The sequence below is a fragment of the Oratosquilla oratoria genome, chromosome 8, assembly GCF_046742065.1.
Source record: "Oratosquilla oratoria isolate Oo_2021 chromosome 8, ASM4674206v1, whole genome shotgun sequence".
In the NCBI taxonomy this organism is placed as follows: domain Eukaryota; kingdom Metazoa; phylum Arthropoda; class Malacostraca; order Stomatopoda; family Squillidae; genus Oratosquilla; species Oratosquilla oratoria.
This window is the reverse complement of record NC_134784.1, coordinates 76,208,019-76,221,951: the sequence shown is the minus strand read 5'-3', so window position 1 is coordinate 76,221,951 and position 13,933 is coordinate 76,208,019. Positions and strand designations below refer to the sequence as shown.

General features: G+C 40.1%; 1 protein-coding gene across 3 annotated transcripts in view; it reads left to right on the top strand.

Annotated features, from left to right (window-relative positions):
* The window catches only part of LOC143027838 (guanidinobutyrase-like), a 65,008-nt gene that overhangs the window by 45,689 nt on the left and 5,386 nt on the right, over window positions 1-13,933 (top strand). For 2 of the 3 annotated variants that reach the window (XM_076189470.1, XM_076189472.1), the window contains exon 9: window positions 13,763-13,822. The exons of the other annotated variant lie outside the window; for it this stretch is intronic. The gene's annotated coding sequence lies outside the window, so the exon portion shown is untranslated. Of the gene's footprint in view, window positions 1-13,762; window positions 13,823-13,933 lie in introns of those variants that run through there. 3 annotated transcript variants of the gene reach the window in all.

Sequence of the window (13,933 nt, the reverse complement as noted above, 5' to 3'; positions counted from 1 at the left end):
TGGTTGTTCTTGGGTCTGTTCGCATTGCCTTAAGATTTTCCTCGCATGATACACTTTTCCACGTCACTTTTGTTGTATCTGGTAATACTCTTATGTGTGATTGCCTCTTGGGCATTGATGTTCTTACAGCGCCGTGTAGTGACTTTCAGTAATTTTATTCCTGCAACAGATATGCCAGTTTCCATTTGTGACTCCCCTCCTGTGCATGATCAGGTTGCACAGTTTCCTTCGAAAGGACCTCCTCGCTATAACTCTCCTATTCTTTCTTGTGGTGTTGCATCGTATTGGATCTTCAAGTACAGTTCGATTTCCGGTGCGTATTGCAGGTGCTCCAATTGGGTCTGACGTTTTATCTCAGCCTGACTCTGTGTTCATCGCCTTGCTTTGGAAGGGACTCTATCCACTATTCGCGAGGATCATGTTACCACAGCTATGGTAACCAACATCACGGGTGCTCCTTTGAAGTAGATGATGTTGAGGCTTTCCAGGATTTGTCTCCTATCATTGCAACTTCTGCGCTACAATCTCTACAAGCAAGTGACACAGCTTACTTGGCCTCCAAATTTGCAACGCTTGTAAGTGAGATTGATTTCCCTGATGAGACGCCTTGTCTCATTGAACTGCTAGTGACCCACCGTCAGGATTTGGTGATCTGTTACGAGTTACAGATTGTTTGATTCATAAAATTGATCTTCAGCCAGGTGCTCCTATTTACAATGCTAACAGGTTGCCTCACTCTTGTCGGTTGATAGCACAGTCCTTGATTGACATGTTACGTGAAGGCGTTGTACAAGAGTCTCACTCGGAGTGGAACTCGCCACTCCTCCTGGTGTCTAAGAAGGATGGATCTTTTTGTCTTGTTATTAATTACAAGCGAGTTAATGAGGTCACTATTCCATATCATTACCCTTTTCCTGTATTAAGTGACCTTCTCCAGCCCATTGGCATTGGTAATATGGTGTTCACCACCTTAGGCTTAAAAGCGGGTTTTTGGTAGATACTCCTGGATGAGAAGTCTCGTAAGGTCACAGCCTTCTCAAATTCCACTGGATATTATGAATGGCTTCATTGCCCCATGGGGTTGCAGAATGCTCCCTTGACTTGCCAGCACTTGATTAACTCCATTTTTTATGGCCTAGAAGGCAACGGACTTTTTGTTTACTTGGATGATTTAATCTTAGTGTCCAAGGATGTGGAAAGCCACTTCACTAAGTTGTCCATGGTCTTGCAACAGTTTGCTGATGCTGGATTGAAACTCAATTTGCCCAAGTGTTCTTTTCTTAAGTGAGTGTTGCATCGCTTTATAGAGTAGATGAAATTAAAATTTCAAATGTATTTAATGAACTTAGGTGTAATTACGCTGGCTGAGCGGGTTTGGGTGTCGTTACTTGCGGCGAAGGTCGAGGGGATGGTGGTTCGAATCCTGCCACCGGCGTAGTTGAACCAAGGGCATGGTTCATTAAATTCCACAGTACAAAGTCCTCTGTGTGGGGCACCGTCCTAGCCTTCCGATAGGGGGAGTTTGTGACGGTAAACCATATCAAGGTATAATTACCCCTTACATTCCGCAGGGCACTGTGTTCCCCCCATGTATATATAGAGCATAGTGAAAGATATAGTGAAGCTCTAATTGCTGAATGGAAAATCCTTTCACATCATTCAGTTTGGTATGAAATGAAAGCTTAGAGTCTAGGAAACAAACATTATTGAATACATTTCATCAAACTAATACCTCTGAATTTTTATTAATTTGTTTTTCTGAATAATTAAAAAAAATACTGCAAAATTCAGGTTTAGAAAAATTAATTCTAATTTCTTTTATTTTTACTGTAGAAATAAAGAGCATGATTTTTTTCTTTCAAATGAAACAAAAATGACGAAAACCCATAAAGAAGAACCGAAGATGTTACAACAGAAAGAACAAAAACATAAACTTTACAGGACGGGGGATTTAAAATTTCACGACTATTTGTTTGATGGCTGTGTGATATAGCAAATCTCCAATTTCCTCTTCTTTGCTGATGAGGTGTGAGGTGAAGGTGAGTGGTGTGGTGTGGGTGGAGGTGTAAGGTGGGCGTGGCTAGTAGATGCTTGCGGAGTGCTGGGTGCAGCTGTGATACTTAACTCCTCTTTCTTTTTCCTTCTTGTTTCTTTTTCAGACATGGGCCCTCTCTATATTATGCCGCTTCACTATCTTGTCTCTTGTTAATTTTTCCATGATCACAGCAACAATACATGGCGAGGAATCAAAATTGTGGCGCTCGGTGAGAGCAACAGGAGCAACGTCACCTTATTTTGACCTTTTGAAGAGTACTGATGCCCTGTCCCTTGTCTTTGTGGGGTATGCTGGTGAGAGGAGTTGCCAAATATCTCCATAAACACAATTCTGTGGCAAAAAACGAAATAGCTATAGAAATGTTGACGCTATTTCAATATACAGAACGTTTTTTATGTAGTGAGGTTGCTAGAGGTTGCTAATATTTTATCTATTTTATTCTGTATAAAAATAGAAACGAAATACAGTTGTATAACTTTGTATGAGTTTTGCCACCATCATAGAGATTCTTTTGAAATATTTACCTAAAATTCGCTCGTGTACCATAATTTTTTCGAATGATCGCTGGCGACGCTCCCTTAAGTCTAGCATCCAATTCCTATGTCATGTTGTGGACAAACATGGTATTCACACTACTGATGATAAGGTCAAGGCAATTGGGGACTTCCCTACACCTAAGTCAATTGAGCATATATGTTCCTTCCTTGGGATGGCCGGGTACTATCATTCATTTATTAGGAATTTTGCTTTAATTGCTTCCCCTCTAACATGTCTCTTCAAGAAGGACACTTCCTCCCAGTGGCATGATGTTCATCAGGAAAGTTTTTATTCCTTGAAGCTTGCACTTACTGAAGTGCCAGTGTTGGCATTCCTAGACTATAGCTTTCCCTTTAATATTTGTATAGATGCTTCTGGTACAGGTATTGGAGCTGTACTTATGCAGCAAGTAGACAGATGTAGACCCCATGTTCTTGTATATGCTAGTCGCATTTTTAACAAGCCTGAGTCTCGTTACTCTGTTACTCATTTGGAGGTCCTGGTAGTGGTGTGGGCTTTAAAGCATTTTTGTGATATCATTTTTGAGTATCCTGTTACAGTCTACACGGACCACACTATTGTCATTCAGCTTTTCAAGGGCAAAAATCTTTCAGGCCGCCTAGCCAAATGGTTTCTCATGATTGAGGAATTTAACACAACCCTTAAGCATACTCCAGAGCGTGCAAACAATGTTGATGATGCACCTTCACGTAATATCCCTGTTTCAGTAATTACAGTAATTGACAACTTCTCTCTGAAGGATCTGGCCAAAGCTCAGCATGAGGACCCTATTTGGTCTGCTGTTATTTATGCACGGCATACAAATACTTGGGAGTTATGTACAATGACAAAGGAACCCACGAAGGATCAATACTAGACAGAATTCAGAAGTACATGGCAAATGTCAACTTCTTGTACCCCCTGTTGAATGACAAGTACATACCGGTAAAAGTCAAGACAACAATTTTTAAGACCATTCTCCGGCCCATACTGACCTACGGTTGTGAGGCATGGACGTTGACGACGAAAACAACATCCCGAGTGCAGGCAGCGGAGATGCGAGTCCTGCGTATGATCCGTGGAGTCACAAGAAGGGACAGACTAAGAAATGAGACCATCAGGAGAGAGTTGGATGTGGAAAGCATAATCATTTACGTTGAAAGGACCCAGTTGCGGTGGTATGGACATATGAAAAGGATGGAGGAACATAGGACGCCGAGGAGGTGGTATCACTGGGTGCCCGACACAAGATGTCCCCAGGGAAGATGGAGGAAGAGATTGGGCCAAAACGTTGACGAAGCCCTCAGAAAGCGGGCAACATCGCTCAACGACGTCCGTGCACGGGAGACAATCCTTGACCAAGAGAAGTGGAAGAGACTGGTTGCCAACAGGCCTAACAGCCTACCGGGAGATGGGTGAGAAGATGAGAAGTCTGGTAATGATACCAACTTACTAGATTTACCTGTTCCCCTGTCCCAATTTTCCTTGCAGGACAAAGTTCTTATTCGTAATGTGGAAGTGTATGAGCAGGATGTGGCACAGCTAGTGATCCCTGAGCCCTTAGTTCCTGTTGTTCTGTCCCTTGCTCATGATGTCCCTCAAGCTGGTCATCCAGGTCATGACAAAACTCTGACTATGGCACTTAAGAAGTATTATTGGCCAAAAATGCTACTGGACATTACTTTCATGTAGCCCAGTGTTGCTCTTGTGCCCAGAACAAAGGTTCTATGCACACTGCTCCCATCTTAAGAGTATGCTACTTCTTTTCAGACTATGACTATAGACCTTTTACAACTGCCTCGTAGTACTCAAGGTTCTGTGTATGTCCTTGTGTGTGTGGACCACTTTAGTCGTTTTGTAATACTGGTTCCCTTATGCGGCAAGTCTGCTCCAGTATTAGCCCATGCTTTTTGTCCATACACTACTCCTTCAGTGCTTCTTAGTAATGGGTCAGAATTTAGGAATGAGGTTTTAGCAAGTATTTGTGAGCGCTATGGCACCACACAATCATTCATGACTGCTAATCACCCTAGGTCCAGTGGTCTTATAAAGAGGATGGGTAGAAAGATTTTGGATATACTCAGGCACATTACTGGTAGCCTTCATGAATCTTGGGAAGATTGGCTTCCAAATGTCAGTGCTTGTATTAACAGCACCATTAACGTCTCTACGGGCAACACGCCTCATTACATTATCTATGGAGTGGAAAAATGACTCCTTTATGATATGCTTCATAGCCCTGCATGTACCCTCTACAATATTGAAGACTATAGTCAACTCCAATATCATACATTGCATAATATTTATAGTTTTATAAGATCAAGTTGATGTATCCAAAGTCAAAATGTTGAAACACCAGCATATTGTTAACATCAGTATTGGTGATCAAGTTTACAAGAGCATGCCTGACTGCCAATCTAAACTTAATTGTAAATTTACAGGTCCCCTTTTAGTTACTGGGAAGCTGCATCCCAATAAATTCAGGGTCTTTGATCCTTCCCAGGGACTGAGCTAAGTGGTGCATGTTGATAGACTTCAGGTGATAAGAGTACCTATCCCTGCATTTACTCAGCTTCCACCAAGGCTCCCTGTATAACCTCTGTCTTCTGTATCTATCCCTCACAAATATAATCTCTGTTCAAGGGGTCCTATGTCTTCATAATTGTACATGTGCATTGCTTATGTTAATATTCTTGCTTGTCTGGACCTGTATGTTGTATCTTGTTTCTCTACCGAGTATATTGATTTGTATTATGTGTAACTATGTGTCATGTCTTGGACCTCCAGCAATTGCTGTCTTTCTATCTCATGTTAACTGGCACCAGTTCTTTTGTGTATTTCTTGTACCTGTGTACAGTTCTTATTTATATATTCTTTTGTATATTTATTACTATGTATTGCCCGTATGTCATGTTATTATGTATGTTATGATTATGATGTTTAAAGAAAATGGAGAAAAGTGGGAGGTGAGCCAGCTGTTGTTTGCGGACGACACTGCGCTTGTAACAGGATCAGAGGAGGGATTGAGGAAGTTGGTGACAGAGTTTGGTAGTGTGTGTGAAAGAAAAAAGTTGAAGATAAATGTGGGCAAAAGTAAGGTGATGAGATGTACAAGGGGTGAAAGTGGCAGCTGACTGGAAGTGAGCATTAAGGGGGTACGCGACACCTGGGGGGGTGAATTTGGTCAAGATATGGCATTTTTCAAAACTGTGTTCAAAATGTTCGTATACCACTTAGAAATAAATCCCGACAAATAATTTTCCAGCCGCGCGCAATTTAAAGGTCCTGGGTGAGGATTAAAGGGACAGATTTAAAGGCGCAACCCACACTAGAAGGAGGCGTGCCACTTAGTACCTTCAGGCGCAGCGAATAACGTTGAAATTTGATTGAATTTACACTTGCCCAGTGTATCAACGGCCAATACGATTGTGGAGGGGAAGGGAGGAAGGTGGAGGGAGAATATTTCGCCAACTTTGTGCGAAACTAAGCGTTAGTTACCGGCTAACTCTGAAAAGGGAAGTACGCATGTCTCATGAGCTCTCATTGCAATCTATTACTTTAGCTAGTACATATTACTCTTTAGTACAGTCATCATGGGTAGCAAAAAGAACAAAAGAACATCACAATGACAAAAAACAGCAGTTAAAGATGGCAAGCAGTCAAAGACGACTAAAGATATCACCACCTCTCACTCCATCACCGCCCTCACCTGCACCTCTGTGACGGTGACAGAGGTAAAGGACAACATTAGACTAAACAATTCAAAGAGGAAGATTAAATCCAAAGAAGAAAGCAAGAGGAAAAAGATCAAGGCTATACAGGAAGAAGAAAGAAGAAGGGACATCATATGATGCTGGAGGGGGTGCCCTACCAACATAGATTGGCGAGGGGAATCTGATGAGGAAAGAGAAGGTGCCCACTACTGGAAAATAAACCTCTTTCCAATGATTTAGATACCCTGAAGACCCCCAGCAGAGAGGTTTCATATGAAGAAACCGCCAAAGGTGCAAAAAAGCAAATTATATGATGTTGTCGTCTGTGCGTCGTCACTACTGTGACATACTTATACTTTAGTTTTTCAGTATTTAAAGTACTTATAATTAAAATATGTTGATAATTTTTACTGTACTTACTTATTATATAATGAGAATTAAGCCATGAAAAAATCAGTCAAATTGGTGAAACTATAAGCAAGTTACAGATATATTCATATTTCAAGTTGCCATATCTCCGTTCGATATTTTTCTACTTTTTTTTAATCATAAAAAATCTAATATACATTAGATTTAAATGAAACTTACAGGGAATATTACTTTTAGTAACTGCTAGGGCCGATCGTTCGAATATTTTGAATAGGATGAAAGAATTCGGAGTAATAATGGAAACGAGCAAAAAAATTGTATTTTTCACGATTTTTGCCAGCCATTAAAATTGAAATGCCTGTATGCAAAAGTATAAAGGAAATTGTTCAATTACTCAATGACCGGCCCTAGGTGTGCCTACTGACTAATCATAGCCAAAATATAAAACAAATTGGTCTACGTATTATGGTGCTGTGCACTTTTAAATGTCGCTACTGGTATACGTACATGTGTACATGTGTACATATGTACATGTGTACATACATCATTCTGCTTCACCTAAAATGTAAGCAATATGGATACCTATTTACCTGAGAAGTTTCAGCTCTTTACTCTAAATATTTTAGAAAATGACCTCCAGGTGTCGCGTACCCCCTTAAGGGAGAGCGACTGGAGGAAGTCGATAGTTTTAGATACTTGGGTGCAAATGTGGCAGGAAAGGGTGGAGAGGAGGTGGAGGTAGGATGTAGATTGAGAGAAGCGAGTAAATGCCTTGGTGGATTAAAAAGTGTAATGAGGAATAGACATCTGGGAATGGATGCTGAGGAGATTGTATGAAGGAGTAATTGTGCCAACAGCACTGTATGGAGCAGAAACATGGAACATAAGAGAGGAAGAGAGGAGTTTGAATGTGTTTGAGATGAGGTGTCTGAGAAGTATGATGGGGGTTACTAGGCGCTGGATAGAGTGAGAAACGAGGTGGTGAGGAGGAGAACAGGGGTGGTAAGGGAGTTGGGAGATATGGTTGATGAAAGAGTATTGGGATGGTTTGGACACTTGGAAAGAGTGAAGAAAGACTAGTAAAAGAAGTATGGAAGGCAGATGTGGAGGGAGTGAACATGAGGGGGAGACTTGAGATGAGATGGATGGATAGGATAAAAGGGGCTTTGGGGAAAGGAATGTCTGTTGAGGAAGAAAGGGAGAGGACAGAAGATGTAGTGCTTTAAATTGCAAAATTAATACACTGTTTTCCCTTGTAATATATTTTTATTAGCCACCTGTGTACACTTTGGGCTGCATCATTATATAATCCACACATATGCAACTCCCTATCCCACCCCTCCCTTTTTTGCATAACAATATTATCTATATACAGCCACTCTCCACTTATCCCCTATCTCCTGCCTTATCTCTTGCTCTATGACCCCTTCACCCCATCCATCCATCCATCTTTGTCCTCAGTCATTCCTTCAAATTTACTCCCTCTACCTCCGTCTTCCACATTTCATTTACTGATCTTTCTTCACTCATTCTCTCCATGTCCAAACCATCCCAATACTCTTTCATCAGCCCTACTGCCATCTATTTTTTCCACTTTTGCTCTCCTCCTCACCACATTTCTCATTGTCTCAATCCATATTTCAGACATTTCATCTTAATCACATTCAAACTTTTCCTCTCTGCCTCTCTTAAATTTAAAGTCTCTGCCCCCATACTTAAGTAAGGTGATGAGATGTGCAAGGGGAGAGGATGGCTGTAAGCTGGAAAGTCTTAAAGGAGAGAGGCTGGAGGAAGTGGATAGTTTTAGGTATTTGGGGTCACATGTAGCAGGATAGGGAGGAATGGAGGTAGAAGAAAATTGTAGATTGAGAGAAGCAAGTAAATGCCTTGAGAGATTTAAAAGTGTCATGAGAAATGGGTATCTGGTAATGGATGCAAACAAGAGATTGTATGAAGGGGTGATTGTGCTGACAGTATATTACAATTAGGTACATACAGGATCTTAGTTTCAGGAAACAACTGGCTCTTTTCCTACAGGCCACTTGCAAAACGGGGAGAAAAGTCATCACAATAGAGGTTAATCTCTTAACTAAAGCAGGAAATGCCTCAGCCATATATTTGAAGGATTGAAATCAAAACAGATTAATATCCTTATTTTAATATCACATAAATTCCAATGTAAGGAAACACTTTCACTAACCAAAATACCCAAAAATGATGAACAGGTCTGTTAAGACACTTTTTCTTAATTAGGCCTGGAATTACATATCAAATAGTAGTCCTTAATTTGCTCCTGCACTTACCATACTTAACATTTTAATAAAAGATCACCATACATCAATATTTGGTTACAGCAGTCAATATTTCTGATAAGCAATGTTTATGACCAAACTACTTTTGTGCTCCAAAGCACATTACAACTGTTAACATCACAATTATGTAGACTTTACCTATGTACTCCTTTTGTACATGTCAAAATATTGTTTCCCAGCTCCTTCCTCATCCTACACAAATGCCACAATCATTATTCAGCATAAAGTTCTTAGATTTCAAAAGTTATGACATCTTTATGTACAGTACATGAATGATACTATTCACCATAACACTAGTCACAATATGAATATGAAGCAATAATACAACCAATAATATGCATACACTGGCACATATTCTATGTTCATAGAGTACATACATACATATGCATGTGCATACACCAATCAATCAATCTGCTGCTCTAGGACTCTAGCAGGTAACTGGCAATGGCCACTGGGTGGGCACACATGTCACTGGATACTTCTTCCAAGAGTGACCTCTGGTCCAATCCAGTGACTATTGGTGGTCACCTGGGAGCCATGGGTCACGAGCAAGAGACACCTGTGACAACAGATTGATTAATATATATGTATATATTTATAAATACATATGCATATTTACATATTTATAAATACAAAAGGACCTTTCATCCCCAAGGGAGTTGGCCAAATACAGTGTTAGTATTGTGTATTTAGAAACCTGGGCAAGTCTAGTTTACTTCTGAACATTTCAACCTGAGGCAATTATCAAAGATAAAGTGCTTCCTGGATCTCCCTTGCAGAATGTAATGATGTGGTCTCTCCTGGGCAAATGAAACCACAGCAGGTTCCTTTTTATGAGAGGTTAAAAGGCTGATGTTGCTTTTCTTTGTATTTCTGTATCCAATTTTAGCTTTTTTTCTTTGTGTGTGGAAGGAGGGTTCTCTATTTCTATCAACAAAGAGGAGATAATGCTGCAGTGACAGAAATGAAAGTTGGAAATGCACCCTTGGGTAGATGCTTTTCACACACAATGTCTGGCAAGATTCTTGTCTAAACCAAGTGTACAAGTAGATTGAAATACATTTATAGTTTGTATAGTTTCAGTGTACAAAGGTACATACATACATACATACATATACCAAAGGCTTTTTCCCCCTACACAGGGGGTAGCCAAAAAGAAAAAGGCATAGAAACCACTCCCACCCATTCCATTTCCTATATATTCCACTCCCCTCTACCCTCCTTCTTATCTTGGCACCTCCTGGTAAGAGAGGCTATTGCAATTGTAGTGGTTTTAGGGGTTGATGAACACAATGTGGAGTGTACTGTACTTAGAATTGGTATAGTCTATATATTTTACTTTGTACAGTATGTATGAGGGTAGGGAATGGAGTTTGTGAATGGTTTGAGGTAAAGACACGGTTACATCAGGTTTGTGTAAGGTCACCATAGTTCAGAATTTATATGCATGGTATGGTAACTTATGTAACTGAGTGCTGGGCAGAGGTTTGAGGGAAATAGAATGTGAGCTTTATTACTGACACTGCATTTGCTACCAACTGTGGAGAGAAGCAGTTGCTGAGTTAAGTTTGGAAATATGTCTAGAAGAAAGAAGAGTAAATATAAGCAAAAGGTGATGATGGTAGTAGATTAGATGTGTTTCAATAGAAGAGGTAGGGGGGAAGGAGAGTTTGTATTTGGGGTTACATGTGATGGACAATGGGGGTGAAGGCAAATTACAGAGTTTAGGAAGGAAATACGAGTCTGGAGGGAATGAAGTGTTATAATACATGTCTGGATGAATATAAAGGTAAGAACATTGTCAGAAATAACCAGTATTTCTGTCTGTGGACACAGAGGTGGAGTCATAGTGGTAGAGATTTGAAGGTAGCAGAATAGAGGAAGGTATGCAAGTCAGGAGTGTACACTAGGAGGCCCATAACTACAGCTGAAAGTTATCTTTGCCCTATGTGTTTCAACTGTTGGGGCAGGTAACAGTCGCTGCTGGAAATCAAAGAGGGCAGAATTCAAGCTCACAACAAAGTGAATGAGATACCAGCACATTTCTGATTATGGCACCAGCAAACACAGTATGGAGGGACATTACATAATTAAGTGTACAACATTCCCAAATGTCTATTTCTCATTACAGTATTTAATCTCTCAAGGCATTTACTTGCTTCTTTCAATCTACATTCTACCTCCACTCCTCCCTTTGGTGCACATTCTTCCCCAAGTATCCAAAGCTATTCACTTCCTCTCCTCCAGTCTCTCTCCCTTTTAATACTTTCTTCCAATTTGCTGCCATCTTCTGCCCTTGTACATCTCATCACCTTACTTTTACCCATATTTCTCTTTGACTTCCTTCTTTCACACATCTTCCCAAACTCTGTCACTAACTTCCTTAATCTCTCCTCTGATCCTGTTACAAGTGCAGTGTCATCAGCAAATATGTACCTTTTCCTAAAGATTTCTCACATATCTGCCTTACCACAAAAATCTGATCCACACAACCTTTACCTGTCTTAAACCCATGCTGTTCCTCACCAATTACTCCATTCCTCTCCTAATCCTCTCAATCAAAACCCTTCCATAGGTCTTCCCAACTACACTCAACACACTGATCACATTTGTTCTCTTTTTCCTTGTAAAGCATTATTATATATTATAGTAAATAAGGAATTCAAATATTACACTAATGTTTAAATGAAAAGCTTTTACGAGTAGTCAAGAGTTTTTACAAGAGTAGTAGAGCGTGTGTTAGGATTACAAATGGAGAGAGTGAGTGGTTTGATGTAAAGGTGGGACTTCGTCAGGGATGTGTTATGTTGCCCTGGCTGTTCAATTTATACATGGATGGGGTGGTGCAAGAGGTAAATGCAAGGGTTGTGGGTCAGGGATTGGAGATGATTAAAGAAAATGGAGAAAAGTGGGAGGTGAGCCAGCTGTTGTTTGCTGACGACACTGCGCTTGTAGCAGGATCAGAGGAGGGATTGAGGAAGTTAGTGACAGTTTGAGAAGGTGCTTGTAGCAGGATCAGAGGAGGGATTGAGGAAATTAGTGACAGAATTTGGGAAAGTGTGCAAAAGAAGAGTGGGAGTGGTTTTTATGCCTATTTTTTTGCTACCTCCCTTGTAAGTGGGAAAAAGCCTTTGGTATATGTATGTACTTATCTTTAACAGCCCAAACATTTGTGACCCTGGTTAAATGTGTATTTGCATAAACCAAGTAATTTTTAAAAATTAAACTGCAATGAGTCATAAATATTTAACATTGAAGTATATATGAACAATAATCATTAACACTGTTTAGAAGAGTAGAGAAAAAAAAAATATATATATATATATATTAAATATAGTGGGCTATCCATTTCACAAATAATGTTACTCTATTGGTGTATACTGAGAAATGAGGAGGAGAGCAGGGATGGAAAGGTAGTTGGAAGATAGGGTTGATGAAAGAGTATTGGGATGGTTTGAACACATGGAAAGAATGAGTGAAGAAAGATTAGTAAAAGAGGTGCGGAAGGCAGAGGTAGAAGGGTGAACACAAGGGGGGCAACCAAGGATGAGATGGATGGATGGAGTAAATGGGGCATTGGGAAAGAGGGGAATGTCTGTTGAGGAAGGAAAGGAGAAGACAGAAGATAGGGGTGAGTGGAGAATGGTTGTGTATGGATGATGGTGTGATGCATGGGAGGGGGTAATGTGTGAATAATATTTTGACACAGCCCATAGGGATTTCTCCCTGTCTTCTGTTTTTCTTCATGAGGGGACAAAGGGGGGTTGCCAATTCAATGAAATGGCCTTGCTGTGGATGTGCTGTGTCTTGCTACATTGTTTCTGACCCACAGCAGTGGGCGAGATGCAGGGATGACACATCATCCAGGAGGAGCCAAGAAAAGTGGGAGGGAAGGGTGGTGAATGGAAGTGGAGTATGTGGGGATGAAATTGGTGGGAATGGATTTATGACTAACACAAGCTCTATTACTCTCATAAAAACTCTTGACTGCTCTTAAAACTTTCCTCCTATCCCATATATCTGCAATACTTCCTACAGTGTCTTCCTGTCTACCCTGTCATAAGCCTTTTCCAGATCCATAAAAGTCCAAAAAAATCCTTACCTTTTCCGACAATAATAACATAGCTCAAATAAAATCAATAGCTGTGAATGTTGTGGTCTATCCCTTTTAAAAATGTTACTCTGTTGGTACATTTTAACCCATTCAACTCCGATGACAAGATGTCTTGTCATTTGGTCAAATAAAACAAAAAATCATAAAACACCAAAATGTTTGATCAAACACCAGAAAAATATGACGTCAATCCTCGCTTCGCTCGCAGCGAAGCGAGGACTGACGTCATATTTTTCTGGTGTTTGATCAAACATTTTGGTGTTTTATGATTTTTTGTTTTATTTGACCAAATGACAAGACATCTTGTCATCGGAGTTGAATGGGTTAAAGAAATATAAAAATTTAAGTACTTTTGACTTTTTAAATACTACCTGATTTATGCAAATACATATTTAGCTAGGGCCATTAAACATTAGTCTATAAAAAACTTAAATTCCTTAAGGAATATCATTTTTGCAATTAACCAGTTATGCAGTTGTTTGGGCCACAACTGTCCTAGATCTATCCCCTACAAGAGACCTAGAGCAACAGATTGACTGATGGGTACCTGCAGGACAGATGTCCTTGCTGCCCTTCTTTAGAGCCCATGAACACTTATGCCATTCATCTGAAGGTGCAGCTCCAAGATCAGCTTAACTATTTTTCATCCATTTCTTTACAGAATTATGAAAGGCATGGAAGTCCTTGATAGAGAAGACCTATTAAATTGGGATAGAAGAAACACATGGGGACATAAAAAGAAATTAAAAAAGGACAATTCTGGAAGAGACCTGGAGGGAAGAAAGAAGAAGAAAAAAAAACTGGTGGATGTCTGGAACAAATTGGACAAAAC